Below are 18487 nucleotides of genomic sequence, written 5' to 3'. Positions count from 1 at the left end.
AATTAGAGCAGCTCTCAGAGCCACTCTAATTAAAGCACCCTCCCTTCCCCCCTACTCTCAGACCACATGTATAAATGCCTCATGGCTCTAGGGACTCCTAATAGCTAAGACACTTTCTTTGTGATGGTAAATCCTGTTAGAAGGGATGACTGAAAGCCACTTCCATGTAGTGATTCCCGGTAATGTCTCTGATGGCCAAGAGCTTCTGAATTAGCCAAAACACCCAAGTGCACAAAGATGAAGTTACAGACACTGTTCTTGTCAAACAAAAGAAGAATCCCCTTAGAAAAGGACATAGAATCCAGCTCTTCAACACACTGGAAAATGTGCACTAATTGCTAGGGTATAGCAAAAAGTGGAAGCACTGCAGAACAGTAAAACAACTTTTGCAAAGTTCCCCATTCTTTCAGTGCATGTTAAACATGATCTGAGAAAGTATACTGGATCAACCATCATGGGAGATCTTGTTTCTGTGTCATAAGGTGAGCTTTGGTGGGTTCTAGGGTCAACTACATCAAAACCAAGCTGCTGCTGGGCATTCCTAGAACTTTTTAAGCATCTAAAAAATTAAGTGGAAAAAAAAAAGTGTCTATGGAGTTTTGGTGCCACCAGAGTGAAGGCTGCTAAGGTTTGGACGTAGGCACCTAAAAGCAATCTAAACCTCATTTTAGGATTACCTAAATCCATTTTTCTCCCAAATTCACAGACAAGTTCTTGCTTGAACCTAAAATGTTGTATATTTGTTCAGGACACAAGCCATTTCATACAACACCATCACTTGATATCTGGCTTGTGATAAGCATGATCGTCTCAAAGATTTATACCACCCTTTTCCATATGTTACCTCAGAAAAAAAGAACATGCATACACTACTTAAAACTAACCCATCTTTTCATATAAGCTTGAGTTAACTTGTCTGGTTTTCAAAACTCTGTTCATCAGTAAGGGACTCCCATTATCACCAATGCTTTTCTTGGTTGCTTAACCATTAGGAATTAGAGCTCAGCTTCTCCTCATCATAAGGTCTTTGCCATTTCCCAGGATAACCAGCTAAGTACAGCATTTCTGAAACAAAACAGAATCTGTTTTTGTCTCCAAACCCACATTACTTTTTCTTAATAAAAATTCCAGGATGCATAGATACCTGCCTTCCAGTTCTTTTGGAAGAGGTGAAGTTATCAAAAATTCTTACTAGTTGCTTGCTTGTTTACCCATATTTCAGCAGGAAACAACTTCGGCATCAATCCTGGAGCACTTAATGCTGTTTCCATGAACTTCACCTGTAAAAGAGTTTAAGTTGCACATAAGTTCAGCATACTAACAGAATACTCATTGTTAATGCAGAGATATTAGATCACATCAGAGATATTAAGATATAATGTAGAAATACAAGATCTCTTAGCTAGCTATTTTAAAGATAGTATCAGAAGTCTGGAGTTAGAAATGAGGTGTCAAGTTACATTATGCTTTAATATTTTTTAGGGACTATTTGGAAGTTGTTCCAGTTGGGAAGCCAGGGGGCCTTTCTTCCTAAAAAAAAGATGAGTATAAAACTTTAAATGTTTCATGAGCAATATAATGTAAAAAAGCAGGATATCAGAGCTTTTGCTGGAGAATAAAAATAAGCTAGCATGGAGGGAGGGTTGTCTCTGAAATCTCAGTTTTCCAAATTCAAATTCCAAGAACACCAACACATGATGGAATTTCCCAAGTGCAAATGAATCAAACCCCTACACCTGCTTTGCAATCAAACCTGGTGAACCAAATGTTGAAGTATTCACAAAGGTTGGCTTTCACTTGCTTTTAATTTTCTTGTGCATAATGAAGTCAGTAATAACTCTAATGAAACTGGAAGAAATGGTTTGCACAGAGTAATCCAAGTCAGAACAGAAATGGGAAAGGTCATAATACAGGTCAGTGAATAAGAAGACTGGTCAACCAATGTGCAGTAATAAACACAATTATCATGAATCTGTTGCTCTGCTTATGCACCTAGGGGAAGAACCAATTACGCAGCAGAGCAAAAGAAGCACAATTTTCAGCAAAACTGGAAAATAGTATCAATTCCTGCAGTTTTATTTTTTTAAATGCAGCCTGGTGGGGTGGGTTTTTTTGGCTCATGTGACTTTTAATAATGAAAAAAAAGGCCGATATAGAGCATTAATGACCTCCCCAGGCTCATCCTTGCTTAATCTTATATACAACTATAGGTAATTTATACATTTGATTTTAAAAAAATGTGAAAGAGAGAAATTAACTGCTCCCTGTAATTCTACTACATTTTTATGTAAATAAGCAACAACACTGAGCACCCATGATCATCTGTCATGGGCCTATTGTGCTAGGCACTGTAAATAGAAGAGGACAAGCTAGTTCCTGTTCCAGGGATTTATATTATGTAGGTGGGATCATGTTCTACAGTCAAAGATAAAAGCCTAAATTTTATCTTCAGTTATCATCATAGTAAATCAACTCATTCTGTGAATGCATTTGCAAGGCAGAGTTCACTTGCACTCCTTATACTGCTGGTCTCAGGAACTCTATGTCATTTCCCTTCCATTCCCCCCATCAGCACCTTCATGTTAAAATCTTCCTGCTTCTTCATGTTTTAAATAGAAAAAAAAAAAAAAGAAAATGAAAGGGCAGTGATATACCCATTCTATTTGAGTAAACCAAAGCTTAACACACAAAGACAGACTCTACCACCGGAGAAAAACTACTGACCACCCAGGCAAGTTGTATTAGAAAGAAAGGTAGCAGGAAAAATGGCTGCTGCTCTAACAGCCTTTGAAATAGGAAAGAGTGATGAAAGCTGCTAAGAAATGGCTGATATAGCAAAAGGGAAACAAAAGGAAATTTGAGTGAGGGTGCAACCAGCACTGCTGGAAGAAGGCAGAAAAATGGCAATGGCAAGTGTGACGGGCTGGCTGGCAGTGACAGCCCAGGGACTTTGAAGGGGTAAAAGATGATTGGAGGACTTGGGATTCCCTTTCCTCACCAGTCAGGCCCCAGAGACTCACCCTCCATGTCCCCCGATTGGCCCCTTGGGTCACCAGGATGGGGATAAAAGGGGCAGCACGGCTGACTCAGAGAAGACCAGTGAGGGACCATAAGGAAGGAGATTCAAAGAGTTGGCAAAGAGCTGAGTCAGAGGGGCGGAAGCAGTTGCCCCAGAACAGCCTGAAGGAGTGGGACCTGCAGGCAGCAGTGGGACCCTCAGCAGCGCAGTGCAGCGTGCAGCCAGCAGGAGAGGCTCCCCTCTGGGCTCCAGCATCCCCTACGAGAGGCTGCAGCCAGCAGGAGAGGTTCCCCAGCTCCAGCAAGGATATGAGCAGCGACCTGAGAGGTTCCCAGCCCTGCTTCCAGCTCCTCCAATAAGAGGCCAGGAAGCTTGATGTGAGACCAGGGCTCCTGGAAGGTCAAGACCCCTAGCAGCTGGGCACAGTATCAGCACTGGTGGATATGTGGTAGAGTTTCTTCCTACCGTGTGGGAGATCAGAGTTGAAGTCCCAGCTGGGGTGAGTGAAGTAACAGGGAAAACTTCTTCTTGCAGTGGAAAGGGGCCATATTCCTTGACATTTTGTATTTTGTGCCTTTCATATTTCACCACCCAGTATTGTTTGTTCTGCTGTTTGTGTTTTACATTTTGGTTAACCCTGTTTTTTGTGAATTGGATGAATATGTCTATGATTGTAAGTGTGTAACCTTTGTTGAATCCTGCCTCCTCAGGGCATTGTAGTGTCCCCTAGTGTCCTGGTTCATACTGGTTATGTTCCCAGTATTGTTCTCTCATTAAAAGGTATATGGTTAAGTCCCCATTGGTGGTCTGGCTCTGTTCTATAGGGGGAAGAGAGTCCCTACACCTCCCACAGCACTTGTGTACCTGCTTTGATCCCTTCAATTGGAGAGGGGGTACATCTTGGAGTACCGCCTAGGTTACACAAGGAGAGCTAGTAATTTTTAAAGAAACTGAAAAAATAAGTTAATACCTAAAGAAAAATAGGGGGTGGGGGGGAAGTATTTTAGGCTCAATAATGTAGAAGAACATTTTTTTTTTTTTTTTTAAATAATGAAACAGCTATCTTATACACTGGAAAAAAGCTTCAGATCTTGAGAATAGTTTTCAATAATCATTTATAAGAAAAATGGTGTGTATACACACACACTACTGATAACTTGGACATTTGTTTTAATAGAGTATCATAAACATTTGTCAAAAGATGGAAGATCAATGTTAATGGCTTGCTACTTTTAAATCACCCTTTTCTGTTGTCACATAATGCCATGTTGTATGTCTACAATCTTTGTATCTTTTGTTGAATGCACTTCAAAATACACTTAATGAAACTGTAAGAGCACAAGGCAGAGCAGAGTAGCACCTTTTAACTAATTCAGTTAGTCTAATCTGTGTTCTGCCTCCTGCCTCACTTTTATCAAGCATTTCATACTATCATGTGCAAGACAACAGTATTCATCTAGGAGAATTACCATGAAAGCTTTGTTTTAAAATGCAGGTCAGAAACTAAGGTAAGAGAGACCTGTTTGAAAGATCTTTTCTAAAAACATGTAGAACTATTTTCCTAAAAACAACCCCTGCCCAAAACTTAAAAAAATTACTCTTGGAAGATTTTGATGCTCCTGTTCAGAACATCAACATTTTTGTTTTCCATAAACATGGTGCCTCTTATCAAATATTGTTTAATTTTTTTTTTTTTTTGGCAGAAATGTGTTTCAGTTAAATACAAGTTGATATGCATTCCAATAGAAGTTTCAGAAGCCTGTCTCCAACTTTTAAACAAACCTCCCCCCAAAACTTCAGAGTGTTTAGTAACACCACATTTTAAAAAGCAGTTCAATTTTAATAATCCGAGAGAGGCAAATAAAAAATCTGAAAAGTGCTAAAAGGGTTCAACAGACACTTTAGTGATACAAGGTGGCAAATTTCATCCTAGGGATAAAAATGCATCAGCCAGAGAACATCAATTTTATTATATCTATATCAATGACTGGTGTTACCCTAAGCCTTGATTCTGTTCCCAGCTACTTCATCAAAATCATTTAATGTTTATAGCTCATTAAATAATTGTAGAATAAATTAGTAGTAACTGGGAATTATTGGACTGTGATTTAAATCAGGGCATTTTACAAAGCATGAGTAGTTTATAATGTCATCCACCCCCCCAAAGATACCTGTAGCCCTTTTGATTGCTTCGTTTTACAATATATTGATCTTGTTGATGAAATATTAAACAGTTTGATATAGAAGAGAGTTTAAGGTTAAATAGGACTCAAGAGAGGTGAAAAATAAGAAGAAACATCTATGAGCATGAGCTTGTTTTGAAAGGCACAACAAAACACTTGCGGAAACCAGTAAATGAGTATCTGCAACCCACAAAGCCAACTCCCACTGGAGTCCAAAGATTCAAAATGCTTCAAGACTCTCATGCATAGGAGCTAAAGAGTATGTGTCTGTCACTCATCAGACTAAAACAATTACAACTTTTTTTTTAATTGAGTGTCTTCACAGGGTTTATGCAGGTTTTCCTTAAACAAATTTAGATTATCTTACTTTCTATATACAGTACTTAAGAAAAAGAAAAAAAGAAACCACTCTGGGTTACACTAAGTTGTAGCCTAGAGTGGTTTCTTTCTGGGCCAGAGGTCTGCTGCTTCCCTTCCATACCTCTCCAACACACCAGATTTCTTCTCCACTCCCCTGCCCACCCTGCTTATTTGTGGTTGCCTGTGCTGCCTGTCCCCAGGGAGCAGGAGGGGAAGGGTTAACCAGAGTGCACTGCTGCTGCTCTCTGGGTAAGCTCAGCCCAGAGAAGAACAGCAGCCTGGCAAAGACAGGTAGGTAGGTCGGTCAATCCTTCCCTGCTTGCACCCCTGAGACAGACAGTGCAGGCAGCAACAAGTAAGCTGGGGGGAGGGCAGGAGAGAACCCCCCTCGGGACAGGGGGAAACCAGGGGAGCAACCTGGAATGGGAGGGGAATGGTTCTTCCCTTTCAGTCCTCCAGGGCCCTGCTGGACTGAAGCATGACTGCTCCAAACTCAAGCTAGCAATAACACTAAACAGTTGTGCGGATCACAGTGTAACATGTAGCAAGGCCCTCAAATACTTGAAAAAAAATTTCCAATATGTTATCAGCTCCTGAACTATGTATTGTGCAACTGGGTAAGTTTATACCAACTGAGATTCTCCATTACATTTTATTCTTTCTGATTTTCCTTTTATAATTTTTGTTCCCCCCTACACACTTTAAATCTCTCCCTTCCTGGTTCTCAACCACTTCTTCAGTTATTCTCCTACTCATCCATAGCCTATTCCTAACTTCTCCAACCTTGGAAGTGTTTATTTCTCCTTGCTCCCATTCTTCTCTTCATTCTTTTCCCTTCCCTTTCCCAGTACCCCCACTTCCCCTCCCCACACTTCTTAACACCACCTCTACCAATTTTTCTTTAATTTTTTTTCTTCCTTTCTTGTTGTGACTTTTCTTTATCATTCTCAACCAGGCTCATCTGCCGTAATCAGTCCTCCTGTCTTCTCTCATTCCCTTGCAAGTAAAATCAGTACACTCCACATCCAGTTGTTAACACCTGCAGGCTTCCTTTTTCCCAGCCAAACATGGCTCTCACTTCCATGATACTGGTGATTATGCAGTGAAAGGAGAGCAATCCTGTGCTAAACTCTTCTCTCACTAGGCCTAGGCAGAGTTAACAGATCATTTAACCTGCTTTCCTACATCTTGTTCAGCAAGAAAGCGGAATTGCTGTCCCTGTTTTTCTCTGACAGTCCTGAGGATCTGCAAAAAGGGGGAGCCGGAGTTGGTGTGAGTCAGTCTGCTCCCCAGTGATACTCAGGAGGCAACCATAGAGGGCTTGGAGAAGAGGCGCCAGGATAGATGGGAGGGAATGCTGGTCACTATTAAATAACTTAGTTTCAGTGTAGCATTTCTTGGTCTGGATGTTGTGACTGAACCAAGGGTACAAGTTAGGGCATAACTGTTAAAACGGCTCATGTGAAAGACAAAATTCAGTGTCACAGGCATGGAAATCGAGCCAAGTTCTTAGCTCTGTAGGCAATTTGTTCTGCTTGCTATGGGAGCACATGCCAATAGTTTGGTATGATTATAAGGAAACCTTTTCTTCCTCTGCACGAGCTATGCCTGGTCTGTGGTTAAGCAGAAGGGTTGAAGTTATGCATTTAGATACTCTAGTCTTCATGACACAGAGTAAAGAAACTACAAGTAAGTGCACTCCATGCAAACAGGATTTTGGGAAGGTTCTGGATGGTCTGTGAGTGAGACAAAGGAATCCTGGGGACTTGTGGTACATAGGAGTACTTGGAGAAGAGCCACTGGGACCCTCAAAGTTTAGGCTTTGAAATGAGAGAAATGGGTACTCATTCACTCAAACAGTTTTCTTAGAGTTCCAGATGGGATGCTGCCAAAAGTGTCTTATGAAAAGGAGAGATGTAAGAGTTCTTTAGGATACCCCTGTGGACAAATCCAATCTTCTTTAACATTAAAGGTGAGGTTAATCTTCAGCAGTAAGACATTTTCAGTGGTGTCCTGCTTTACATAGGTGTAGGTATACAATATGAGTTTATATGCAGATTGTCCAAAGCTGAAGCAACCTCTCAGGCCATCACACATGTGTTCTTTTTATGTATTTATTTTAAAATAAAAGACACTGCATGGTGTTACAAAGTCAAATATATGGAAGAGAAAATATGTTCTTCATTCTTGCCTTATTTCAAAATCTCCATTTAAAGCATTGACTCATACCGTGTATTTGATATTACACCAACTAATCCCTTAACCATGAATTTTAAAGTTTGAATGGTTCTATTCTAATAAGACAAATGCTATAATCCTGTCTCTGACAGGCGGAAAATGCAATTGCAGTATTTATCCATACACAAGTACCTACCATTTATTCATTTTGTTTTCAATTTTCCTAACTAGGTAAGTACATAGAATAAATTTTTATTTTCATGTATATCTCAGTAGTCAAACAACAACTAAACAGACAAAAAATAGAGCTCAATAGAGGTGATCATCAATAAATTATGCAGCAATACAGCACACATTATTAAAAAATGAGCATTTGCCAACATAGTTCCCACACAGATCTAATCTAGATACCACCTTTTTTCCCTTGACTAAGAATAAAAAATAGAATGTTATAGCAGCCTGGTTTCTGTTGGGTAAATGTTGACTTTTAAATAGCAGCCCTCCTGCATCACTGTAATTTTATAGCTGATTTCATTGGTAGTTAACTAGTTCCAGCCAGGAAGGGACTTATTTTGAACTGTTTTTTTTTTCCTGTTGTCATTTTGATTCTCCCTTCACTATGCCCTTTCAACTCCTGTAAACATACACACCGCAACCCTCCGCACTTTCCTAGTTCCCTGCATAAACTTTTTCAAAATGCCTCTTGACATGGTAAATTTGAAATGCCCTACAGTATGGATGGTCCCTTATGGCATTTCTCAACCTGTGAGCCATAACCCAAAAGTGGGTCACAAGAATATATGAAAAGGTTGCAAACTAACTTTAAAAGTGGATTTTTCTTTAAAGGAGAAAAACATGGGAAACCATGGGCATTTATACACATACATTTCTCTGCTCCAACTTGCCGGAGATCCGGTGCATTGGAGCAGACTTGATTAATTGAGTCTGCTCTGCATATGAGCTGACACACCTGGCGCTATGTTGCATACATTCGTATACGGGGTGAAATGCATGCTAACACTGAGAAAATGGCAGTGGTGCATTTTTTAACTAAAACGTGTTCTAGTTCAAAAGTGTGCTGCCGTCATTTCCCCATTTATACAAATGCACGCACCATAGCACTGGGCACTTTTAAAAGCATGTGTACAAATTCCCTATGGGTTTTCCCTTGCAGCCTGGCAGAGTTCCAGCCTGCAAGGTGCTGCTTAGAGCTTGGTGTCCCTCATGCCACCTCCACCCCCCACACACACATACACACCAGGCTTCCCCACCCCCCACACATATATGGGCTGGGGCCTGGTGGGGGTAGTGGGTTGAGACTGAGGGGCATTGCATTGGGACTGGCCATTGATGCTTGCAAATGTGTCCTGATACAAAAAAGGTTGAGAATCACTGTCTTATGCAAGAGTCCCTAACTCGCATGCCAGCCCACTCACAGGAAACAGGGGGCAAGTTGCAGGCATACTATTGAAGCAGAGGTTTTTGTGTGTGGAAGAATGAATTTTACCTATTATCTTCTCAGAAAACAACCCACAAACACAAACCACCATCAGTAGCTGATGCCATTACTGGTACCTTACATCCTGCTCTGTGCCTTCATAATAGGGATGAGAAGTAGTAGTAAGATACTGAAGTCAGAATGACAAAGTACAACCACTGTGTAATTTCCTATTACTACCCCCAGATCAGGGATCATCAATTTGACCAGTCATTCAAATTTCAGCATCCTTTGTGTGTTCCACTCCAGACCTCATTGCCTCTGCATGCATTAACAGTATGTTGGTCACTAAATTTTCTAACCAAACACATTCAAGATTGTCCTGCAGAAAGTTTAATGCATGTCTCATTGTCTGTTATTTCAGAATCCCCTGCTGACTGAAACTCAGTGATTGAACAAATGTAAATTAACAAACGCATTACTTGAATTTTCATTCATCTAATGATGCTACTTACTATTAAACAATCAGCTTAAAACCATATTTTCCTGAAATCTATATTAAACCCAGAACTGAGTCAAATGCACACAAGCTTCACATTCAATAAGTATACAAGTGATTCAGTCTGAAACACTTGTGAAAGAAAATAACCTGTGATTCCATTTTGAAAAATCAACCTCCCACTACTTTGATCCTAAATAAGCTGAGCAAAATGTATAATTCTGTATAGTCACTAACTATGAGATAGAGAGATCTGTAATTTACATTTCTATTTCCAAGCAAGCAAAAGTATTCATTTGTCTGTTCACATTTTGATTACTTCACTTAGTTTTGAAAATCAACTTTCTAAAAATACAGTATTGGGTTTCCACTTGGATACAAAGCCATTTCAAAACCCCAGCTGCCTGCAGTTGTTGACTTCACTCACCATAGAAAGAATAAAAAAAGGCAGATAATTTTCCAATGTATTATTCCTTCAGTCTCCATTAATTTTTCTGCTGTATCTTGCAATTGCACCAATTGCATGAGTTCATTTCACAAGCTATTACTTCAGCCACCAAACAACCTAATCATAGTGAATACGAAGATTCTAGGCAACACTTTGCAAACTCTCAAAGGCTTGCATTCCTAATACATTGGTCAGAAAAAGTAGAAAAATACATCATTATTATTTACATTATAGGGGGTGCTTCTACATGTGCAGTTAAGGCACAGCAATAAGCTCCAGTGTTTACTATGCTGGAATTTATTGCTCTCAGGTGCACCATTTGAACATGTACCCAGGACCACAGCACATTCATCTGGGTAAGAGGAGCCTGGGACTGCTCCTGGCCAGCTCAACATGCTGCTGAGGGGCTGGCTGGGGCACAGTGATACTTCAGTGTAGGGCTAGGGGGCCACAGCCAGCCCTGTACCACAGCCAGACATATCAGCATATACATGTGAATTACTATGTACTAATAAACTGTGCAGCAGGGTAGTACTTGTAAATACAATACTACCCTGCTGCCGAGTGTATTAGTTTCCTATCACCTAATAGGGCCACATGTGCAGATGCTGAGATGTTTACTGTGGAGCTCCACAGTAAATATCTTGTGTGATACGCCCACTATCATCCAAAGGCCTCAGCTAGCGTCAGGCATTCATTATACTGGATGCTTATGTAAATTCAGTAAGACACAATCACTACCTAAAAAGTTTACAATCTAAGCAGGGAGACAAACATAGGACCAGAAGGGGTTTTCTGAACCATCAAATCTAGTCCCCTGCATGCGTAAGCAATCATTTACCCAAGGAATCCCCAAATCACAACTTCTCACATTCATACAAAAATATGGGACACTATACACAAACTTCCAAGAATACCCTGTAACATGACATACATGAAAAACCAGAGGTGGTGCTGGTGCTAAGGTGTACAGTTGACAGTTCAGAGGTTCAAGGTTATAGCAGAAGCTCCCATGGTGTGGCCATGTCAAATTCCAATGAATCTCCAAATTCTGCTAGATACCTTGTCACAAGGAAGAGGACACAAGAAGGAATCATAAAATTCTAGGAAAAAGGCCATGTCCCACAGCGCAGATAAAGGCAACCCCCCAAAAAACCCACACATACCAATCTAACATAGGAAAAAAAGTTCCTCTTGCCCCCACATTTAGCAAATAGTATGACCCCAAGGAGAAGACTAAGACCCTTAAACTCACCCTTGTCAAAACTCCAGCCTTAGCTGTAGCCAGCACTCCTCAATGCTTCAGAGGAAGATGGCCCTCTCCTTTTCCCCACAGAAGCCAGTATCATTCACAAGGACAGGGAAATTCCTTCCTGGCTCCAATGGATGACCACCAGAAGGTCTGAAGCATGGAATTATGAGACACCGTTCATACTACGATAAAGTTATTTCTGTAAAACAACTTTGGGATCGTCAACACATGGTTCTATGTGTCACACACAAATAACTAAGTCATAATTGCTTGTCTAGGCATACAATTTCTCCTGTAACCTATTTCAGTCTTTGCCCCCTCCACTTGGTTGGACAATCATTTCAAAACTTCACTTCTATGTTCACTAGAAATCTTCTAGTTTCCATTCTGAATTTACCTGCAGCCATTTTATAGCCTTTTGCTTTTGGGCCAGTATTTTTTTTCAGCCTAATGAAGCACATCACCCATTTCATACACATGTATCTGAACTACACACAGCCCTTCCTCCCTTGTATACATTCAATAACATTGTGTTTTGTTCTCTTTACTGACAGGAAAGATTATGATAGGAGATGAACTCATTCCCCTTTAATCTAAATTGCACACACTTCCTTGGTAACAAGTTTTAACCCAGGCTTTCAAAGGTGAAATCATCCTTCAAGTTGTGTACTTTTTCTATGAAATCTTCAGCTAACATTTCAAAGGCCAAGAACATCATCAGGGTACTTTTCTCAATATCAGCCTTGATACAGATATATCATACCATATGAAGATGAAAAGTTCCCTCACCAATAATTACAACTATGACTTAAGAGGCAAACTGTATTAACTGTTAGCAGTTCCATCATCGCCACTACCTTTACTACGAGCAAACATGTTCAGCCTGGTTGCTTCATACGTGATGACGAGCAATGAAATCCCTTCATGAGCGGATGGAAATCACCCAAACGTTCCTCCACATCATTGGTCAGTGTGAGAATGTCAATGTGCTCATTCCTCAAGAGAAGAGTTTAGGCAGTGACTAGGAGTGCTACAGTTGATCCACTGCTGACTGAAGTGTGGTGTAGAGTTACCCAAGTTAGCTTTCATTAACTCAGGGGGGGATAAGTTTTCATAAGGTTTCATAAACAGCAGCCTTATGAAAATGTATGTCTCTTTGACTTAGTCCTTAAGGTGTGACACTATCCTCCCTTATACTTGACTTCATACTAACACAGCTTTCATTAAGATATCGCAGGTCTGCATATGGCAGCATGTTGCTCCATGAAGGCTTATTTATGTTGCTGAGAAGCAAAGTAGAGCAGCTAACAAGCAGCTCTGTGCTACCAGAGTTAGACTTCTAGTTCCCGTGGTAGCTAGCCCACTGAAACTTAGCTTGGGTAATTCTACACTATGCTGTAGTCTACAATGTAGACATATCCTTCGTTCTAAGATTACATTCAGAAAAGGGATGAGTGCTGCACAGCTGCTGGCAAGATGACATAAAACATCAGTAAAGATACCAGGTAGTCACTCACCCAGCTAAGACTTCTTCTCTCCACCTTGAGGAGTTAGATGGCAGGTAAGCTAGCTCAAGTATCCTCATTATTTTCCTTTCTCTTTTTCTTAAACGAGCAGCATTGGTCCCTTTATTTTTAAAATTCAACCAAGACCACATATCTATATAATACAATGCTATTCATATCTTGGAAGGAAAACAATTAATAGATATCAATGTTTCTATATGCAGGTGGGGAATGGAGAAAAGTAAGGGATTTTGATAAAGTTTTCTTTTTGTTTGGGGTAGAAGAGTGCATATCTGCATAGCTAAAAGTAGCAACTTCCTATTTGTTTTGTCAAAACAATTATTTACATATTTGGAGGGAAAGGAGAGCTTCTGAGGTAGCTGTTTTAATTAATAGTGTAAACTTCCTTGTGTCATCTGGATTACACTGAACATGAAGTGATTTGCAAGTCTGCAAATGAAAAGTTTGTGTGGCTGTTGTTGTAATTAGCTCATTTCCAAAGTGGATATCAGAAGCAAAAACTAATGTATGCAGTCAAGGCAGAATTATCTCTATTCTTCAGATCATTTGATAATTCAGACATTACCCACATGGAATGTCGCATCTGCTGTACACGAGAAACAATTTCAATTACTTTCTTTATAAACATTTCTCTGGTTGACAGGAGAGGTTAAAGGATTGCTTAGCTCCTGAGGGAGTAAAACAAGACCACATACATGAAAAGGGTATGAGTTTTTTTCTTGCACAATAACAGATGGAACTTTATTGGAGATTGTTTTGGTTTTGCCATGGTTCTAAAAAGCTACCTCAGTTAACCTATTGGATATGGATTGATTGTTTAGTTATCATGATAAGGACTTGAAGTGATAGGGGTGGAGGTGTCCCTTTTTCTTTGTACTATCTTTGAGTTCAAAGGAGAGATGCTGGTTTAAACCCTAGACTCTAGACCTGGACTTATTTGTGCAGGTAGAGGAAAAAAAATGTATAACTGACATGTCCAGCATAGGAAGAATAATCATAGAAATGACCAAGCAGATTTGGGCTAGTCTGGCATCCTGTCACAAGCAACGATCAGTACCAGACATAGGCAGCTGGTAGAGGGGGTACCAGGGGCCTTGTGCCCCCCGTGGCAGGGCCGTTCCCCGCTGTTGCCAGTGGCTTGTGCGGGTGATCACCAGCCCCGTCCCTGCTGCCACCACTACTGGTGGCTTCTGCGGGTGCTTGCCATCCCCATCCTCAGTTCCAATGCCACCGCCGGCTTCTGCGGGTGCCCCCCCCCCCCCCAGACTCGGGAGGCACCAGTCACCCATGGTACCAGATATTTCAGATAAAGGTACAAGCAACACTGCTTTTGTTAATTATAGGAAAAGATTCTCCTGTCTAGTAGATAAAGGCTAACTTACCTGCAGCCTTGCAGGCTTTGCAGCATGAGGATTACTATCCCTTTCAAAATGTGTTTTGTTTAAAAAGTATTTACTGTTAAAACTCCATGTATTCTTGTTATCCACACAGAAGCTAAAACCTTCTTTAAATCTTCCTTAGACCTCATCCTTAACCACTTCTGGCAATATGATACTAGTTTTGAGTATGCCATCAAATAATGTCCCTTTGTTTTTGCATTCAGACAGGGAGAGAAAAATGCCTACTATTTCGGTGCCATTTATTATTTTGTATACATTTTGCATGTCCTCTTTTATTTATCTCTTCTCTAAAAGAAAAAGTCCTAATCTTTTCAATCTGCCTTCATAAGAGGACTGCTCCTGTCATTAATCGTTCTTTCTTTTCCCCTGTCTCAATCGTCCTCTAATTTTGCTATATTCTTTCTGAGAACAAGTGACTAGAACTGAATTCAGTATTCCAAGCAAGGGTATCACATTGATTTATAGAGTGGCAATATAATATTTTTTCAGTTCTATCTGTATGTCCTTTCTGTATGCTGAACAGTGAACTAGGAAAACAAAGATAAAAGCAGTTAACTCAATGATATGGTACAGGAACTCAGGCAGGTGAACCAGGTCACAAGAAAAACCAAGGGATAAAGTGTCCAATAGACACTGTGGGCCAGATTTTAAAAATTATTTGGTCATCTAGAGGTGCAGGTAGGTGACTCATCAGATTTTCAAAAGCATCTATCTATATCACTAGATGATCAAACACCTTTGAAAATCTGGCACTCAGTATGTAACTGAACAAACTTAGTTCTGTTGAGTTTCACAATGAAAAATAAATGAAAAAATTTAAAGGCACAAATGTCTTTAAAACCAGATTAATCTAATCTTATCTCACAAATACTAAAATCCATTAATCATAGTAGCATGGTAATCTCATTGACTCACTATAGGACAGAGTCAAGGCTTTAGGAGTTTCCTTGTACCTCAACATGTATGACGCTTTCATATTTATTTTTATTCTTTTACCATTAAATTACTTATTTGTATGCTTAACCTTAATTCCACTTCAACAGTTTTATTTTATCTGGGACCCACATAAACCAAAATTTTGCTTTTCAAGTACACAATCAAAATAAGAAAGGTGAAGCCTTCAATTAGGAAGTGATATGCTTCTGAAGATTAATTGAGATACTGAACTGCATACAACTGCAAAAACAGAATGTCCTAATGATGCTAAAGATGTGAGATTAATTGCTCCCTCATATTCATTTTTAATGAAGAGTAACAATTGAGTTGACAGGCTAATTATTACAGCATTCCAGGTCCCTGCTATATAATAACAGCCAGAATGTACTAGTCAATCACAATGCCACCCTTACATGGCTTTTGTTCTCAAAAACTCCAGTATTCTTTTGTTTTGTTATTTAAACGAGAATGACTGCAGAAATTTTCAGACTAAGAGCATTATGTCAAATGAACCTTGAATTAGATTTCAAATGACATCCGTGCAAGTTTAGAGGTGATTGACCAAACAAAAACTATGTCCAATTCATAGAAATGGCTACCTGTAAAATTTGGAGCCAGATTCACATTGCCATGTTTTTTGAAGTCCAAGAGTATTTGAATTCAGGATTTTCCTTCAAGTAATTTAAAGAAAGACCCCCAATTTGTCTAGTGATGGTGTTGGAAGGGTCAATATCTTGGAGAACTGTCATTACAGCGGGGTGTTTTTCCTGTTATGAATCCACCATCCCAAAGAAAGGAAACTTGGTCCAAATGAGTTCTCAGAGCAAATACATTGTATAAGACATTTATTTAGAGCATAAATTATGACAGCATGTCATTTAGTATCTTATGTTATAGCATGCAACAGGTATAGGTTCAGCGAGACAGAGCACTCAAATCTATTTGGTTCAGATACCTCTGTTTCACCCTGACACTGGCCCTATTATATAACTACTACTGGACCTGTTATGTAACTAGACACGCATGCGCACATCTTTTGTCATAGTCATTGTACTTTTCTGCCTAGCAACATTAACTTAGCAACATTTTACCAATATAGAACAACTACTCTCAGCTAGCGTAAGCAGTGAATAAATACGCCTTCCCAGTATACTGGTAATTTTCCATTAGTTACTTTTCTGAGGCACCTCACCCTGGTGCTACAGGAGCATTAATTGGATGTGGCTGCCCAGGACTTGTGAGCCTTTGACAGTCCTATTACTGGCTCAGAGGTACTTGACTTGTGTCAATGGCATGACCAAATAGATCAACAGGGGCTGATCATTTATAAAGGTTTCCTTTGTTTTTCTAGGTATTTTCAATAAGTTTATTAACAATGTTAGTAAAATAAGATAAGAAGGTTTGGGTTTATTTTTTGGTATTTTCTTACCACTGCTATCTCTTGCGCTGTAGGAGGTTAAAAGTAACAACAAACAAATACACAAACAAGTCTTCCCCCTCCCAATCCTGCCCGCACAAACAGCACATACTTTGACAAGACTAATCCTGCCTTCATTAAAGCAAATCGCGAGCTTCTTGTCATCAATGGAAGTAAGTATCGAGCCACATAACATATTCTTCTCATTTATATCATCTTTTTATTCTGTGTCTGTCATGATCTTAATTTGATATTCATTCTTAATGAAACAGATGGAGGTGTGTAAAAGTTTTCTGTCTGAAACATTAAAGCCCATCCTTTTTTCCTTGGTTTAACACAAAAAAAGGGATTTTTTCGGTGCAAATAATTTTGGGGGTGGGGGGCGGTGTACATACATGCCTACATGTCACAACTTAAAAAAAAAACACTTTTTACTCTGGCCTCTGGCTCATGAGTTATGAAAAAAAGTGCATATCATAGCCAAGAAGGGATTTCAAGGGCAGAGGCTAAACTCCCTTTCTGTGCCAAGTTTTCAAGGTCTGACTTAAAATTCATTTGTCCAGCTGTGCTTGTACAGAAAACAGGAATGTCAGAAAAAAACAAAACCAGAAAACCTATAAAAAAATCCACATATTAGTGGAAATGATGGAGTCAACCAGATGTTATTTTACCGCACTGCTGGTGTGGAAGCTTTGAGAAAAGTGAACAACATTCTTTTCCAATTTATCTTGGTAGACATTTTGTCAAAAAGTGGTTGTTCTTGGTCAAGGACACCTGTGATCAGTAAAAATGTGAAGTGCTGTAGTAGAGTAGGAAATAAAACTGGACAGCAAGAATGTTATGAGCACTGCCAACAAAGCCATCACCAAATCTTTTTCCAGATTGTAAAATGAGCAGCAAAAGATAGCAACAAAAGATAGAAGCTGATATTCAAATAAAATCAGTAGTAGAAATGGAGAGGAAAGGTAAAGTCACTATTCTTCAGCAGTATCAATTCTGCTTCTTCTTAATATGGACATTTCTAGCATGCAGGACAATGTAGCTGGTGCATACTAAGTCATTACTAATGCTAATGTTATGCTTATGGAAACCTATAGATGAGAGAACACCAGTGACTAATGGACTGTTTATAAGTTGTCACAGAGCCACTGTCCCAGGTACTGCCAAACCATATGTACTGGGCACACTCCAAAAATTACTGAGGTCTTTCCATTATTTTCAATGAATAGCAGATCAGAACTTCAATGAACCTATTGGTACTAGTTTAAAGCAGTTTTAGGGCAGATTTAAGTAAGCACCAATAGAAAAGTCTTACTAACTACCTGTCCTATGGCTACCACTCTGGATCTGCCCTTAGCTGGTACATGTGTGCCTAATATGCTGTTTTACTAACACAGCTCAAAACTTTTAGCACTACTGTTTTCAAGGTGACTAATTGTCATAAAATACTTTCTTTTTTTGGATCAGGTTTGCTAATTAGAATGTTTTCCTTGAAGATTTTCCTTATCCCTGTAGCCTCCAACATTGTCTTTTATCTTCCTGTTAAAAGCAAATTTGAGAAAGGGGTTTACTACCTCAGCTATTTTTGGTCAGTTTATTAATGGTCTTAGCCGTAGTGGTTTTTTTGTTCCGCTCATGCTTAAACAATATTTTTATTGTCTGTAAATTATCACAAATAATAATCTTCACAGTGAGAGTGGCCAAAATCTGGAATGGGCTCTCAAAGGAAATGATGCTCTCCCCTACCCTGGGGGTCTTCAAGAGGAGGTTGGATGGGTATCTGGCTGGGGTCATCTGAACCCAGCACACTTTCCTGTCTATGCAGGGGGTC

Source organism: Gavialis gangeticus, unplaced genomic scaffold (assembly GCF_001723915.1).
Source record: "Gavialis gangeticus isolate Ggan-Ray unplaced genomic scaffold, GavGan_comp1, whole genome shotgun sequence".
Taxonomy (NCBI): Eukaryota; Metazoa; Chordata; order Crocodylia; family Gavialidae; genus Gavialis; species Gavialis gangeticus.
The sequence above is the reverse complement of the archived record's forward strand: the minus strand, read 5'-3'. Positions refer to the sequence as shown.